This window comes from Leucoraja erinacea, chromosome 16 (assembly GCF_028641065.1).
Source record: "Leucoraja erinacea ecotype New England chromosome 16, Leri_hhj_1, whole genome shotgun sequence".
Classification (NCBI taxonomy): Eukaryota; Metazoa; Chordata; class Chondrichthyes; order Rajiformes; family Rajidae; genus Leucoraja; species Leucoraja erinaceus.
This window is the reverse complement of record NC_073392.1, coordinates 21,557,080-21,573,205: the sequence shown is the minus strand read 5'-3', so window position 1 is coordinate 21,573,205 and position 16,126 is coordinate 21,557,080. Positions and strand designations below refer to the sequence as shown.

The 16,126-nt window shown below is 45.4% G+C and overlaps 1 protein-coding gene across 8 annotated transcripts in view; it reads right to left on the bottom strand.

Annotated features, from left to right (window-relative positions):
• Window positions 1–15,353, bottom strand: part of pcbp4 (poly(rC) binding protein 4) — a 48,230-nt gene extending 32,877 nt beyond the window's left edge. For 5 of the 8 annotated variants that reach the window (XR_008724749.1, XM_055647811.1, XM_055647815.1 and 2 more), the window contains exons 1-2: window positions 15,258–15,353; window positions 1,847–1,953 (exon numbers count right to left, since the gene is read on the bottom strand). The gene's annotated coding sequence lies outside the window, so the exon portion shown is untranslated. Of the gene's footprint in view, window positions 1–1,247; window positions 1,372–1,846; window positions 1,954–15,257 lie in introns of those variants that run through there. The other 3 variants (XM_055647814.1, XM_055647813.1, XM_055647812.1) reach the window with 3 other exon arrangements.
• Between the last annotated feature and the right edge of the window lie 773 nt (window positions 15,354–16,126).

Here is a 16,126-nt window from a genome sequence, read left to right as displayed (position 1 = left end):
GAGTGAGGTTGCTGTGAGCTGACAAAGTGGAAAACATATAGCCCATCAAGTACGTTGTAAGAGAATATTGGATTGTTTATATTCATTGATGAGGAAACAAGGCTTCCTCTTAACAAGCCACCCAAAAAATGGCACCACCCTCAGTTAGACAGATATAGAAACAGGCCTTTCAGCCCATCATGTCCATTCTGACTAATCATGTACATCAACAACATCCTGTTTTCCAGTCCTGGAATACCAGGGTGGGACCCAACCCTCCTAGCAAACCAAGGCTGGCCTGGTGACCTCAGGCATACAGGTAAATAGACAAAACTATACAAAGGCCCAGATGTGACTTGCACTAACACGCTACTAATAAAATATTCCTTCTTGTGAAGCTGTTATTCAGTGTTGCTGTCAGGGGCAACCACGGAGACAGGATGCCTCTCACCCAGCAGCTGACTAAGTGTAGTGCAAAGCCAGTGAACGGGAACTGTGATCAGCTCCCTCTCTCTATTTCTCTCTCTCTCTCTCTTTCCTCCCCCTATAATTCTCTTGAATAGGCCACTGATTTATGGCATCGCAGCAGTTGTTAATCATCAGAATCTAGAGGAAAGCAGATAAATGAATAAAGCAGAAGCAGGTGGGCGATGGAAGGTGACCGCAGTGACCTTTGGGCTTATCCTTCAATCGGGCGGCTTATCCGCATTCTGACAGTACAGCTGTCACTCGGTTGCATTGTTGCATTAAGGGGCCTCTCTGCCCAACTCGCAGTTTTAAAGAGCCTCTGTCACATTTCTCCCAAATGATAGCTGTAAGTAAACCTGGGGATGAGTGAAAGAAGTTTCACATTACGGCAACGACTGATATCTCCTTTCTCCCTCCCTTCCCCCCCCACCCCCCCCCTCCTCCTCCTCCGTCTCTCTGTCGCACACAAAGAATTGGTCTCCCCAAACCATCCACAATCTAACAGTCTTCATGCAATCCAGCGTGAGGAACACATAGAAACACCCAGCGGGGTCATTATATAACCTCCACAGCGCAGCAAATGCATCTTCGGACAAAGCTGAACAATGAAGATAATGGGATTGGGTGTCAGAAAGAGACAGCGGGAGGGTTTTCTTTGGGAGGAGGGGGGTGTGGGGGAAAGGGAGATTCCTGAGTCAGGAAATTGGGAAGTGTTGAAGGCCCCATTTGCGGGAGAGAGCGCAGTTTTAGGGGCGAGGTTTTGGAACCCACTGGGAACTCCTGTCCAAGAGCTATCCTACCTTTCGATCTGGAGCTGTTGCTTTAAAGCGCGCTACCTTTGCCGTGGGTGCCAGTGACTTCACTCACTTCCTGGAATCGGGAGGTTTCACACAAGCCGGCAGCTCTGAGCGCACGGATTCACTCAGCCGCACAGTCCTCCTGATATTACAATCACGTCTTTCTCACAGCTACGGTTCCGCTAACATTAACAAAGAGACACAGAGCTCCTCCCCCCAGCTCAACAAAAAAAAAGTGGGCGGTGACAAAAGTTCTTGTCTTTTTCTCGCTTTAACCCTTTGGAAGTCAAAACTAAAAACACAAGAGATACTTGAATCTAGGCAGCATATCTGGAGGGAACGTATTGACGACTTTTCGACCGGACCCGCTTATTTCCTCCAGCAGTTTGTTTTTGCTCAGTAGTAAAAACTGACTGGTCAAAGATAGTTAGCAGATTAAATGAATTAATGTACACAACTGTTATAAACAACCGACCACACAAGACATTAGATACATAACATTAGATCAAGTTAATGATCAAATCCCTGGTATTTATTTCTCAAATTAATAAAAGGAATCTCTAAATCGAAACAAGTACTGACAAATTGACAATGAAAGGCACCTTGTGAGGGTTATTGCCAAGCACCCTTTGGCTCCACTCAAACTCCCCGACCTTCAAATACTGGTAAATATCAAAAAGCAGGAAACACTCAACAGGCCAGGCAGCTTCTGTGGAGAGAGAAAGAGAGTCAATTCTTTAGGTGGTGGCATCTGGACAGTTCTGACATTTTCTGTACGTTTCCCCATATTCAGCATCTGCCAGTGTTTGTTTGGATTACCCCTTCCCCCCACCCTCCCCCATGGCAGTCCGTAGCTTGATCTTCCTCCTTTCTGGTATCTTTCTTACTCTTGTTGGTCCCTCGGCTTCAGTTACTTTTGCAAGATGTCCGAAGAGACAAATTTCCTTCTGGTCTCCATGGAATCTTGCTTTGCTTGTCTAATATTCACACAAGGGGCCACAGTGTAAGGCAAGGCCTGACCTCCTTCCATGAACCCAGGCCTGCTTACAGGATGGGACAGGTAGAAATGACATTGACCCTTAAATTAAGAACCAAGGGTCACCACCTTACGTGGCCATTTTGAACAGAGACAAAAATAAACGTATTCAATTCAGGCACAGATTTGCATGGACTCTTCTCCAACTTCATAGGGGCTTCATAGTGGTGCAGCTAATAGAACTACTGCCTCACAATTCTAATGTCTCTTGTTCAACCCTGACCTCAGGTGCTCTTTGCGTGGAGTTTGCATGTCCTCCTTGTCGAACAAGTGAGTTTCCTCCGGTTTCCTCCCACTTCCCAAAGATGTGCTGATTAATAGATTAATTAACCTGGGTAAATCGTTCCATGTGTTTATGTGGGTGGTAGAATCTGGGGGCAGTTGACCAGAATGTAGGGGTGAATGACAAAGGATTCATGTATTATTACTGTGAATGAATGGCTGATGGACAGTACGAACTTGGTGGGCTGCATCTCCCTCTGACTCTAAAGTCCAGTTAGACCATGCGCTACAGGTCTGCCCACCCCCACTCCAGTCTTCCCCAGGCTGCACGTAACACATTCATCACTCCAACACCACCCTCACCATCCTATTTATTTGCAAGCAATATCTAAGCATTAATGAAGATGCACCAACACACAAGCATACGTGTAAGTGTGTAAGCTGGCAGAGGTCATGCCAGCAGGCAAACTGATCTGCACAGCCAGCTAAGCAACCTCTATTCACAGCAGGTGGGCTGCAGTTTGGCAGAAGAGAAAGTGTTCAAATGTTTAAGGGGACTCAGGAGGCATCCATATATGTCCTAAAGTCAACTACCATTCCATGCCCGTTTGGTGCCATTGGCTATTGATTGATCTGATGGATGATCAAATGGTGTGGGCTGTAAATTAAACTGTGGCTTTTGTATTTAAACATGTCCGTGTGTGTGAGTGCCTGTTATTACCACTAAACAACACAGACTACAGCTACCTTACAGGATCCCAAGGACCCAGTGTGGGAAGTGCTTGCATTTGTGATGCAGGAACAGGTTATTCAGCCCCTCAATCATATACTGGCATTCAATTAAATTACTTTGTATGAAGGCATTTGCTCCTTATCTCCGCTAAATATGTACGAATGTTAGGTAAAAGATGCTGTTATCCCCAATGTCCACAGATTTGCAGAGGAGAGAATGCCAGTTTGTCACGACTTATATATGGAATAATCCCTTTCTCTTCACATTGACGCAACCTGTCCTTTCTGAATGCAAACCATCATTTTGAGTACATCAAGACCTTAGCATCTGCACCGTTTTAAGAACTTGTATTGGCAAATATCCTACATGATGTAGGCACCTGGGAGGTCAAGAGGCTATGTTCCTGGAGCATATCATCAGGCACACCTGATCCAACTGCAAGGTCATATACAGTGGCCACAAGCGTTAACCTGGAGCCGTCAACCCTCCAAATCAACATGGCTTCTCGTGACTACGGAAACAATTTCAACAGAACACTGATGCATGCAAGGGAAGAAGGAATCATTGATAGGGATGAGAGGAAGATAGAAAATGGCTAAAGTGGATTAGGTTGCAAATAGTGGGAGGGGTGAATAGGCTGCTTCTATGCTTGTGAATTCTGTGTAACCCAATCTTCTAGTCAGTGAAAGGTTGGCAGTGCTCCAGGAGCACTCAGGAGTCTGTAGCAATTAAAGATTAATGTTCTGGACACTGCTGTAACAGCCCAGGAGGAAAATAATTGGTGCATTAAATGATTGCCTCCATTTTTCTTTACCCACATTATTTTGAATGGCTTAATATTAGTTATAAAACCAAAGGAGACAGGGGCAGAACAAACCTGTCTGACAGGATAGCGGGAAACTGAAGGTCAAATAAAGGAACCAGGAAAATCCTCAAATTATATCAACTGTTCGCAGAAACCTTTTGCCATCCTAACCAAGTCTTCGATGTTATACTGATGCATTAATTTGCCTTCCTGTTGGGCATAGATTATTCAGTTGGAGGTTTCCTTTCCATTCCCACCTCTGGGGAAGGGCTGGGCAGGCTCTCCCCGGAGAGGGTGCAATTTTACTGAATTCCTTCAAACAAAGACCTGTTTTGCGGGTGGAGAGAATCCCAACGCAGGAAGCAGCAGCTACCTTTAATGCAGCAATCACTCACAGGAACACGTTCAAATCAAAGATAAAACAGAGTCACACATACAGGAGACATTGAATCAAAGTTTACTGGGTTTTCTAAATTGGGTTCAAAGTAAGAGTAAATACGGAGGAGGGTAAGCATTTAGGGAATTAAATACAGATTTAGGAGCCTTGGCAGATGAAGGCATTATCAGAAATAGTGGAGCAATTCATTCAGGGATGTGCAAGAGATCAAAACGAGAGGCAGAGACAAATGAAGGTTAAAGAGCTAGAGAAGATTACAAAATAGTCAGGCATTGGAGGCCAAAAGGTATGGTGAAGATTGCAATAGCCAATGAACAGCCAAATTCTCTGCCAGGTTTGGCATTCTTGTGGTGATATTTAGATTGTCTAAAGCTCATTTTATGATTAAATAAGACACCAATATTGCGAGTACTCTCCTTCAGCCTCAGATGAAGTTGGTGCTAAGGAATGGATTATGCAGCAGGAACCTCCAGTGTTCCTAATGTTCTGCTCATGTAACTGTGGAAGTTAAACAAGCAGACCGATAACTTGTGAGAGGAATAAAAAAGGTCAACGGTTAGCAAGGTCGAAACTGAATGCCAGGGTAGAAACATAGAAAATAGGTGCAGGAGGAGGCCATTCGGCCCTTCGAGCCAGCACCACCATTCATTGTGATCATGGCTGATCGTCCCCTATCAATAACTCGTGCCTGCCTTCTCCCCATATCCCTTGGCCTCCACTGCCCTCTGTGGCAGGGAATTCCACAAATTCCCAACTCTCTGGGTGAAAAAGTTTTTTCTCACCTCAGTCTCAAATGACCTCCCCTTTATTCTACGACTGTGGCTTCTGGTTCTGGACTCGCCCAACATTGGGAACATTTTTCCGGCATCTAGCTTGTCCAGTCCTTTTATAATTTTATATGTTTCTATAAGATCCCTCTCATCCTTCTAAACTCCAGTGAAATCAAGCCTAGCCTTTTCAATCTTTCCTCATATGACAGTCCCGCCATCCCAGGGATCAATCTCGTTGGTACATTATAAAACATCACTAATAATGTTTGTGAAGAGCCAAGAGCATTTGATGATGAATGGAGTGAACAAAGGAGCAATTCTTGGAAGACAGCAGGAGCTACCAATACAACTAGGATAGAAGCATTATGGGTGATGCACCTGGATGAAATAGATAGGCAAGAAAGGAGTCAAAAGTGTTCATTGGATGAAGGAGATTGTAGAAGTGAGAGAAAGAGTCAAAGTCAACAGATAACCCAATCCAAGGTGAGAGGTCAAAACTTCTGAAAAGGGAACTCTGAAAAGGGAACTTCCAATGTACCAACTCTGATGACAATTGTCCCTTGCTCTGTGCTTGTTGAGTGTCGACAGGGGAGAAATTTAAGATGCATCAAGGAATTTTTAGCCGAGAGTAACTTATGTTTGGAAGGGTTAGTCATGTTGTCAAAGAATCATCTACAAAATTGGTTCCTCCTCAGTTAGCCTGGCATTTTCTTTACAATCTGTTACCAGAAGATTGCAGAGTGCAGGCAGAGTCTGTAGCAACCATTAAAGCAGCCAAATTAAGTGTGGGTCTTAGAACAAAAACATTAACTTTTGCACAAACTGCAGATGCTGGTTTACACCGGAGATGGATACAAAATGCTGGATCAACTCAGTGGGACACACAGCATTTCTGGATAGAAGGAATGGGTGACATTTCGGGTCGAGGCCAGAAACATCACCCATTCCATCTATCCAGAGATGCTGCCAGAGTTACTCCAGCATTGTGTCTATCCAAAGATTCAAACCCTGTGAAAAAATTTCAAAATTTGTTTCAATTCTGGTCCCTTATTTATAAACTATGACCAGATTCCAGACCCCCCCCCCCCCCAGAGGAAACATTTGCCCACATCCACCCTGTCAAGCCCCATGAACATTTTGCTGACAGCGACTGTCCAAGTCACCTAGCTGCAACCAACAACCTCTGCCAAGCTCAGCAAAACCCACCTGGGTGACAGACCACGTCCAATGCCATGAAGTGAGAAAAGTAAATGTTGATTTAGAAGAATGTTACATAGCAAAAGGTTGGATTCCATAAGTAAAGATGCTTAGGGGACGATAAAGATAAATAGAGGAAGTTGATAAGGTGGGGAGAGGAAAGAAATTTGCTCTGGTGGGAGCTCAAGCACAGATAGTGTCACTAGTTGAGCTGCTACCTCACAGCTCCAATTCAATCCTCACTTCCATAACCCTGTGCATGGAGTTTGCAGGTTTTCTCTGCACAGGTTTCCTCCAACATCTTAATGCACTGTGACCGTCCCAAGTGTGCAGATGAGCGGCTGAGGTGTACCCTGGGGGGAGGGGGGGGGTGGAGAATGGTGGAATTGTGGGAAGAATGTAAAACAAAATGCAGTCATGTGAATGGGTAGTTAAGGGCCAGGGTGGATTTGATGGGGCGAACTCGAGAATAGGCCATACAAGGACTATCTTTAAAAACAACAATAAATTGTGGGACTGTTGGAGACGTTGTTATCAGTCAGCACCTTCACTTAAACCATCAACTGCCCACAACCAACACTAGAAAATGGTTCTGGAATGTTAGCTGGCTGACACTTTTACCACACCTTGCCAGAGATGTTCAGTACATCAAGAAACTCATTACATTCCTCAACTCGTGACTGTTCTATGATTCAAGATGATCAAAGCAGATCCTTTACCGTCCATATTTCCAGTTCAACCCGAGTCCACACTTATTAACCAATCGACCTACGATTTGAATAGACCACATCGCAGAGCATCGTGGCTCACTGAGGCAGAACTCCAAAAGTTCAAATCTTGTCTCATCTCAGTCCTTAATGGCAGACGCCTTCCCCAGAGGCACAATACAACTCCAAGCCTCCCTTCCTTCAAGTCTACCTGCTCCAATGCGAGGAAACACACCCGTTACACAGTCTAATACTTGCAGACCTCTCGTGAACCAACTGCAGTGGCGCCAGTGGGATCTGCAGGCCAAGACCCCGGAACCAGGAAATGTGTCCTAAACCCCCACGTTTCACCATATCATCACCGTAATTCCCAGTTCGAAGGACAATCAAATGAATGCCCCGATGCACAAAGCTACGGCCTGTATTTCGGAACCTTTTCCTCAGGTTGCTGGTAACCACAAGATTTATTGCTGCTCCTCCTTCATGCTGCTTTCCCAGAATAATGCCGGACTTTAAATAGGACAATGTACCACCCGGTTTCTGTGTTCCTACCACCTCGCCGCTTAATGGTCAGAGATAACTCCACCCTCGCCACCCTTGACCTCGTCACTGCAGAGATAACTATCGCTTGAGCATTTTAGAGACTTTTATGCTCAAGCAGGTCAAGCAACACCTGTGGAGGGAATGAACAGGTGGCGTTTTTGATCCGGGGGAGGGGAGGGGGAAGAAAACTGGATGAGAGGGGTTGAGCAAAATCTATGACAAGTGATACAGGTGAGGAGGGGCGATTGAAAAATGGGTGGAGGTGACAAAGGCTAGAAGTGAAAAAGAGACAAAGGGGTGTCAGATGAGGAATGATACGTAAAGCTGGAGGGAGGGGTATGGTTAGAGGACAGGGGGATGGTTAGAGGGGGAAATTGAGGACTCGGTGATGAGAGCGGTGGGAAATTAATATTTGTGTTCAAAAATGAACTTTATTCAGAATAGAAAATATATACTTGAGTATACAGAGGAGCAGTGTGACAGGGGTAGTGGAGGAAATGAGTGTGCACTTGTTTGGATTGGAGTCAGCTGCTTCACAGCATGGGGTTATTGTCTTCCATGGCCAGGGCGCTAGGCTGCCTGCCGCTCTCCAGCAGTCTCTGTACTGCCTGCCGCCGGGCCCCACTGCACCAAACCAGCACAGACCCAGCAGCGCACCGTGGGCCAACGGCATCTGTCAGCCGGAGCTCGATCCTCCCACCCGGCCACTGCAAACAATAGCAGACATCTGGCCATTCCCGCCCCAGGAACAGGCTCCCCATGGGGTGGGGGGGGGGGGAACGACAAAAGGTCACTGGGAATACTGCAGATAGTTTGAACACAGACTCTGACAGAGAGTCAAAAGCAATTATACGAGACGCATGGAACTGCTGATGCTGGAATCATGAGCAAAGCACAAAGTGCTGGAGTAACTCAGTAAGTCAGGCCTCGTCTGTGGAGGGAATGTATATGAATGTTTCACGTCGGGACCCTTCATTCCCTCCACAAATGCTGCCGGACAAGCAGAGTTATTCCAGCATGATACTGGACACACTTCACCCCAGGCTCTGACAATGGAACCCCAGCACAAACACCTCGCTCGACTACTGATCGTCTCGTGCTACATCGGGTGGGAACAAGTGAAATAAACCTTTTCAATGTTTCACTGTTGTAAAAGGTCACTAGGCACTTACAGCCATAACATCAGAAACATGGCCACAGCAAACAACCAGAGAGAAAGGCAGTAAAGTAAAAAAAGACATTGATCACGGCACTGGAAAGTATTCCCAAGTTGATCTTTAAGATCTGCTTTGGATTTTGTTATATCCACCCATCAGGATCTATGCAAAAAGATGGACCAGAGATCTGCAGTGTTAGATTGGTTTATGTTTAGGATTATTGTCACGTGCACCTATGTACATTGAAAAGCTTTACTTGCCAACCAATCAAATCAGATAATGCTATACGTGTATACAATCAAGAAAAAAAGAGTATAATGTGTAGAGTAAAGTGGAAGATAGAGTGCAGAATACAATATAGAAACATAGAAATTAGGTGCAGGAGTAGGCCATTCGGCCCTTCGAGCCTGCACCGCCATTCAATATGATCATGGCTGATCATCCAACTCAGTATCCCGTACCTGCCTTCTCTCCACACCCTCTGATCCCCTTAGCCACAAGGGCCACATCTAACTCCCTCTTAAATATAGCCAGTGAACTGGCCTCAACTACCCTCTGTGGCAGAGAGTTCCAGAGATTCCAGAGATTCACCACTCTCCGTGTGAAAAAAGTTCTTCTCAGCATTGTAGCGCAACAGCTCCAGAGATATAGTTCAATATCCACAATATCGGACAGCACCCGACCTTATGGAAGGACTGTGTAGGAAGGGACTGCAGATGCTGGTTTACACTGAAGATGGATACAAAATGCTGGAGTAACTCAGAGGGACAGGCAGCATCTCTGGATAGAAGAAATGAGTGACATTTCGGGACAAGACCCTTCTTCAGACTGAGAGGCACAGATGTGGAAGGGTAAGGTGAGAAAAGGGGACGAAGATAAAGGAAAATGTAGAATAGATCATTGTTAGCTGGGGAAAGCTGACAACGAAGCATACAAAGATAAAATTTAATCAGGAAGACAGTCAGACTGGTCAGAGAACTAGGATAGGGGAGGGATAGAGGGCGAGAGAGAGCAAGAAAGTGTTACTTGAAATTAGAGAAGTCGATTTGCATACCGCTGGATTGTAAGCTGCCCAAGCAAAATATGAGGTGCTGTCCCTCCGATTTGCTTTGGGCCTCACTGACAGTCTGGTCTGTATGATGGACTGGGTTACATCTACAACTCTCTGCAATTTCTTGCAGTCTTGGGCAGATTAGTTCCCAAACCAAGCTGAAGCAACGTGACAGTATGGTTTCTATGGCGCATCTACACAACAGATTACATCGTCGATGTGCACTGTATTGGCATAAGATTCCTCAGCCTTCTGACTCATAGCATTCACGTGACTCCACTGCAGCTGAACCAGACTGATAGGGAGAGGACAGAGGGCGTGCAACATAAATAACTTGTTTACAATTTCCTCAGAGGTGTAAGAAAAAGAAAAAATCCCAGATTCTCCTGTTAACTTCAGAAAATCACTTCCATTACACAGCTGCAGTGGAGTCACGTGAATGCTATGAGTCAGAAGGCTGAGGATTCTTATGCCACTACAGTGCACATTGAGTATGTAAGCCTTCACCATAACGCATTACATCATATGCAAGGAGATGGCTCATCTCCACTCCAGGCTTGTCTCGTGCATAATTGACGACGTTACATTTCCTGCATAGCACTTGGTTTCAGGTTCCCAATCAATCCTCTCATGAAACACTTTCAGAGAAATTAATCTCCTGCCACGTTGACCCTTCCCCTTCAATCTCCAGCACACATCTGTGCAGGAACACTTTAAGTGCTGCTTGAAGAAAAAAAATTATTATAGCCAACAGCTTGAAGACTTCAGGGTGGCTGGTGGTCTGCGTAGCGTACAACATTTGTTATTCAGAGCTTCTTCCATATCTTTACTCCATACCTCCATATCTACGAGTAGGCCGCAATTGTGTGGCCACAGTGATGCGTTCCAAACATTGTTTTACAACAGGTTACAGGTGATTTCAGATCTTATTCACTTTGTACATTCTTGGCAGTGATGCGATATAACAGTTGAATTGATAATTTATTTTTTGTAAACAGTCTGCGACAAACAGAAATGGCATCAATAAAAATTATAGATCTTCTGGGATGGCTTGATTAGAAGAGGTTTGCATCTTGCATTCTCAACAAAATCTAACATTGCCCCAATTTCAAATACCAGGTAAACATTTATATTAATACCAGCGATTTCAGAGTCAGAGTTTCCTATTAACCATTGCAAGTTAATAACAGTCAGAGTATGAACATTATCTTTTTGATCCATAGTGGTCATTATGGCTACCACCTCCCTGCATCTTTGGCTGTCCTCCTCCTCCCTTTATTAGTTCTGGATTATTGTTCCAGAGCTTACATGACCACCCACCGTGAATTTTGCATCATCCACAACTCTTCTGCTGTTGTCCAACTCGCACTATTCCATTCACCATTGCTTGCCAAGGTGCATTGATAGATGGTCCCAACACACCTCAGTTTTAAATCTTCCATGGCTTTGCCTTTCCCCATTTCCAACCCTTGACCCCTGAAATACTCCAGTGTCTGGCCTTCTTTATCCCTTTAGTTTTGAGATACAGCATGGAATTGCTCTTCAGCCCACAGAGACCACACTGCCCAGCAAGCACCCGTACGTACGAGTTCTATGTTATCCCACTTTCTACAAACCCACATGTCTTTTTATTGTTGGATAAAAACCAGATCACCCGGAGGAAACCCACACAGTCACTGGGAGAACGTCCACACAGACAGCACAGAGGTCAGGATCAAGCCTTGGTCTCTGGCTCTGCTGCTTAATCCCTGATATTCATCGCTTCAGGTCACCATGTCTCCATGCTCTAGGATATTCTGCTTAATCCTTTCCAGCTCTTAGAATCTCTTTAACATCTGTATCTAAAGCTTGATCCGAGGCAGATTAGTTTATTGTAACAATTCCTTGTTTGCATGAAGCTCAGAGTAAATAGTATATATGGTAATGAATGATAGATAGAACGATAAATACAACAGCAAACACAAAACAGCAGAATGCCACAAAGACTGTGGGTAATGTGAAGTTGTGCAACAATGGAATAACTGAAAGTGGCAGAGTTAAGAGCAAGAGTATGTGGCAGCAGTTAGGACAAGGGAAGCGAAAAAATTGCTTGGTTCAGGAGGCTGATTCAGTGGAGAAGAACCCGTCACGTATGGACATCTAGGTTTTCAAGCTCATGTATTTTCTCCCTAAAGGTAGAAGAGAGAAAAGGAATGGCCATCCCTGACAATATATCCAGCTTTCCTGACGCAATGTGTAAGGACCAGGTTAGGTTGCTGACGATATGGATGCCTGGGAACTTAAATTGTCAGCCATCCCTACAGCAGCTCCAGAGTAAATAGAAAGGATCAATTTCTGTCCTTCAGTTGTAGGCAGCTTAATTAAGTCTTTCTCAGCCTCGCAGCATCTGTATAGGGAATGGACAGGTGACATTTCGGCTTAAGGCCCTTCATCTGGAATGGATATGGGGGAAATAGCCTGTAAAAAGAGATAGGGAGACTTCTTGCATATGGTGTGCACAGTCTAAAGTTGTAGGTCAACTTGTTCTATTTGATTTATTTGTTTGTGCACGTCGGGTTGATGGCATTAGTCGAAACAGGGTGGGCCACGTGAAGGTTGCAATCTCCCACTTGCAAGAGCTAACAAGTGATAGGTGAAAATGGCCAAGGGAGAATTGATTGGCAGATAAGAGTCAGGCAGGAAGTGTGGAGATAGTGATAAACAAAGATGCTATAGCAAGCAAGATAGACCACTCAACGAAAAAGACATAGCACGGTCATGGGCAGATTCATGGGTAATTTTCGGCCCCATTTCCATAACCATTTCCACCCAGGACGACTCCAGCAGCAGCGGTGGGTCCGAGTCGCTCGTCTTCGAGCAGGGCCGGTGGCTGCCCACTTTCAACAGGATCTCGGTGTCAGATTGAGGGGAGGGGGATGGTGGTGGATGGCTGCCAGCCAACCTGACGGGACAGGCAGAGCCGAGCTGGAGCTAGCGGCTGCAAGTCCAGGACCGCCCCGCAGCCCAGGGCCACCCCGTCAGGCAACTCAACAGCACCCACAGCGACGGAGCGTCGGGCCCGACCCTGACCACATGAAGAGGAAATTGGTTGGCAGACAGGAAACAAAGAATAGGGATTAACGGGTCCCTTTCAGAATGGCAGGCAGTGACTAGTGGGGTGCCGCAAGGCTCGGTGCTTGGACCGCAGCTATTTACAATATACATCAATGATTTAGATGAAGGGATTCAAAGTAACATCAGCAAATTTGCAGATGACACAAAGCTGGGTGGCAGTGTGAACTGTGAGGAGGATGCTATAAGAATGCAGGGTGACTTGGACAGGTTAGGTGAGTGGGCAGATGCAGTTTAATGTGGATAAATATGAGGTTATCCACTTTGGTAGCAACAACAGGAAGGCAAATTATGATCTAAATGGTGTCAAGTTGGGAAAAGGGGAAGTACAACGGGATCTGGGGGTCCTTGAAAGACTTAAGTCAATGAAAGTAAGCATGCAGGTACAGCAGGCAGTGAAGAAAGCGAATGGCATGTTGGCCTTTATAACAAGAGGAGTTGAGTATAGGAGCAAAGAGGTCCTTCTGCAGTTGTATAGGGCCTTAGTGAGACCACACCTGGAGTATTGTGTGCAGTTTAGGAAGGACATTATTGCTATTTAGGGAGTGCAGCGCAAGTTTACAAGGTTAATTCCCGGGATGGCGAGACTGTCATATGCTGAGAGAATGGAGCGGCTGGGCTTGCATATTCTGGAGTTCAGAAGGATGAGAGGGATTCTTATTGAAACATGTAAGATTAAGGGTTTGGACACGCTACAGGCAGGAAGCGTGTTCTCGATGTTGGTGGAGTCCGGAACCAGGGGCAACTGTTTAAGAATTAAGGCAAGCCATTTAGAACGGAGATGAGGAAACACTTTATCACACAGAGAAACATAGAAATATAGAAAATAGGTGCAGGAGGAGGCCATTCGACCCATCAAGCCAGCACTGCCATTCATTGTGTTCATGGCTGATCGTCCCAAATCAATAATCCGTGCCTGCCTTCTCCCCATATCCCTTGATTCCACTAACCCCTAGAGCTCTATCTATGTCAACACACTACCCCCAATACCATGTGCAGAGAATTGTGAATCTGTGGAATTCTCTGCCTCAGGGGGCAGTGGAGGACGGTTCTCTAGATACTTTCAAGAGAGCTAGATAGGGCTCTTAAAGATAGTGGAGTCAGGGGATATGGGGAGTAGGCAGGAACACGGTACTGATTGGGGATGATCAGCCATGATCACATTGAATTGCGGTGCTGGCTCGAAGGGCCGAATGGCCTACTCCTGCACCTATTGTCTATTGACCACGGACGAAACGCAAGCCTGCACACAATGCAGCACCACCGTTGCCGAGACTATTTATAGCTAGTGACCTATAACCTGGGCATGCGCAGTCAGAATACCAAACTCGCTTATTGGCAGATACTGAAAGACAAGGTCAGAATTTTTGTTTTAATCAAATGTGTTTGATCAAGATCAGACTTTATTCTGCCTTCACATGCTCCTGACACCCTGATTTAAAAAAATATATACAATTGGTTGATGGGATTTTGACAATGCTGACAGATATTGCCCCAAATGTCCTCAGGAAGGTGGTTGCAAGGTGCCTGCTTGACCTGCTGCAGTGAAACTACCCAGCACGGGGCACATCACGTGGCCAGGAGATGAGATCAGTGCTGGATACACTGATCTGTTTTAATCCGTACACTGATTTGTACTCTGTATCACTCATCCCAGCTCCGCTAATCCGATGTACGTGTCAGAGGCGCCCTGACGAGGAGCTTTACTGGAGATTGTGCTCCAGTGGGGTTGTGCAGCTGGAACTGCACCAAACATTATTTTTCATCAGTTCCCAACAAGATTCCGTTGCTGCATCTTTTGTGATTTCTATCTTTTGGTATTGCTACCTAGTGCACATCCAATAAGGGGAGCAAAATGGATTTTGTGCTGTAAGGAGTAAACAATCGGCAGGACTTCAGTAGAAAACTGGGTTGCGTACACAGAGATCTTGTTGTGCTGAACCAGGATTAGCTCTGTGCCAGATGCAGTTGCAGAGCTAAAAGGCTGTAAATGAGATTAGTTTTCATCTCAATATAATGGTGGGGCGGAGACTTCAGCCAAAATACGCACTTTCATATTCCCCGTGGAATCAGGCCAGGCTAATGGGATTTCCACATTATGTGCACACACACACACATACACATACACACACACATTCATTGGCCCAATATCTAATACAAAATATTTGAATTGATCCGTAATAAACTGGAGAATCATCATTACAATAACCCGGTTAACAGGAGCTAGAATAGATTCAGAAAGTTCTACCTGACCAATCTCGTTAAAATCTGTTACATGACCAACCTGTGGCGATCCGGGCACAGTGTAGCTAGTTGTCCAATAGGTTCTGACAAAGTTCCACGTGGAAGTTGTTGGAATTCAGACGAAAGGATAATGGAGCTGCAAAGTAGGAACAAATGGTTACTAGTCGCAACAGTAGAGTCAAGTTATAAACATATGGGGGGGGAGGACTTCAGGTCTTTGTGCTATTTCTAATTTGGTTCAATACCCCATTTAACAGAGTAAACAAGTCATGCAATGACCATCTCCAGCAAGGGAGCTTCTCACCAGAGGTCCTTATTGACCTGAAAATAAACTGGATCAGTTACGTAGATGGACACAATAGCAGGGCAGAGGTGGGGATTCTGCAGAGGGGAGCTCATCTCCTGACATCCCAAAGATACTTTGTCATTTACAGAAAAGTCAGGAGCACGATCCTGACTTTTTTTTTAATCTATAGAAAACTAATCTATAGTTGCCTGAAGTAAGAAGAGCAACACTAACAATTCGAAGGTAGGCACAAAATGCTGGAGTAACTCAGTGGGACAGCCAGCATCTCCGGAGAGAAGGAATGGGTGACTTTTCGGGTCGAGACCCTTCTTCAGACTGATGTCAGGGAAGTGGGCGGGACAGATAGAATATAGTCGGAGACAGTAAGACTGGTGGAAGAACTGGGAAGGGGGAGGGAATGGAGAGAGAGGGAAAGTAAGGGCTATTTGAAGTTAGAAAAGTCAATGTTCATACCGCTGGGGTGTAAGCTACCCAAGCGAAATTTGAGGTGCTGTTCCTCCAATTTGCGCTGGGCCTTACTCTGACAATGGAGGCGGCCCAGGACCGAAAAGTCAGGTTGGGAATTAGAGGGGGAGTTAAAGTGCTGAGTAACCGGGTGATCA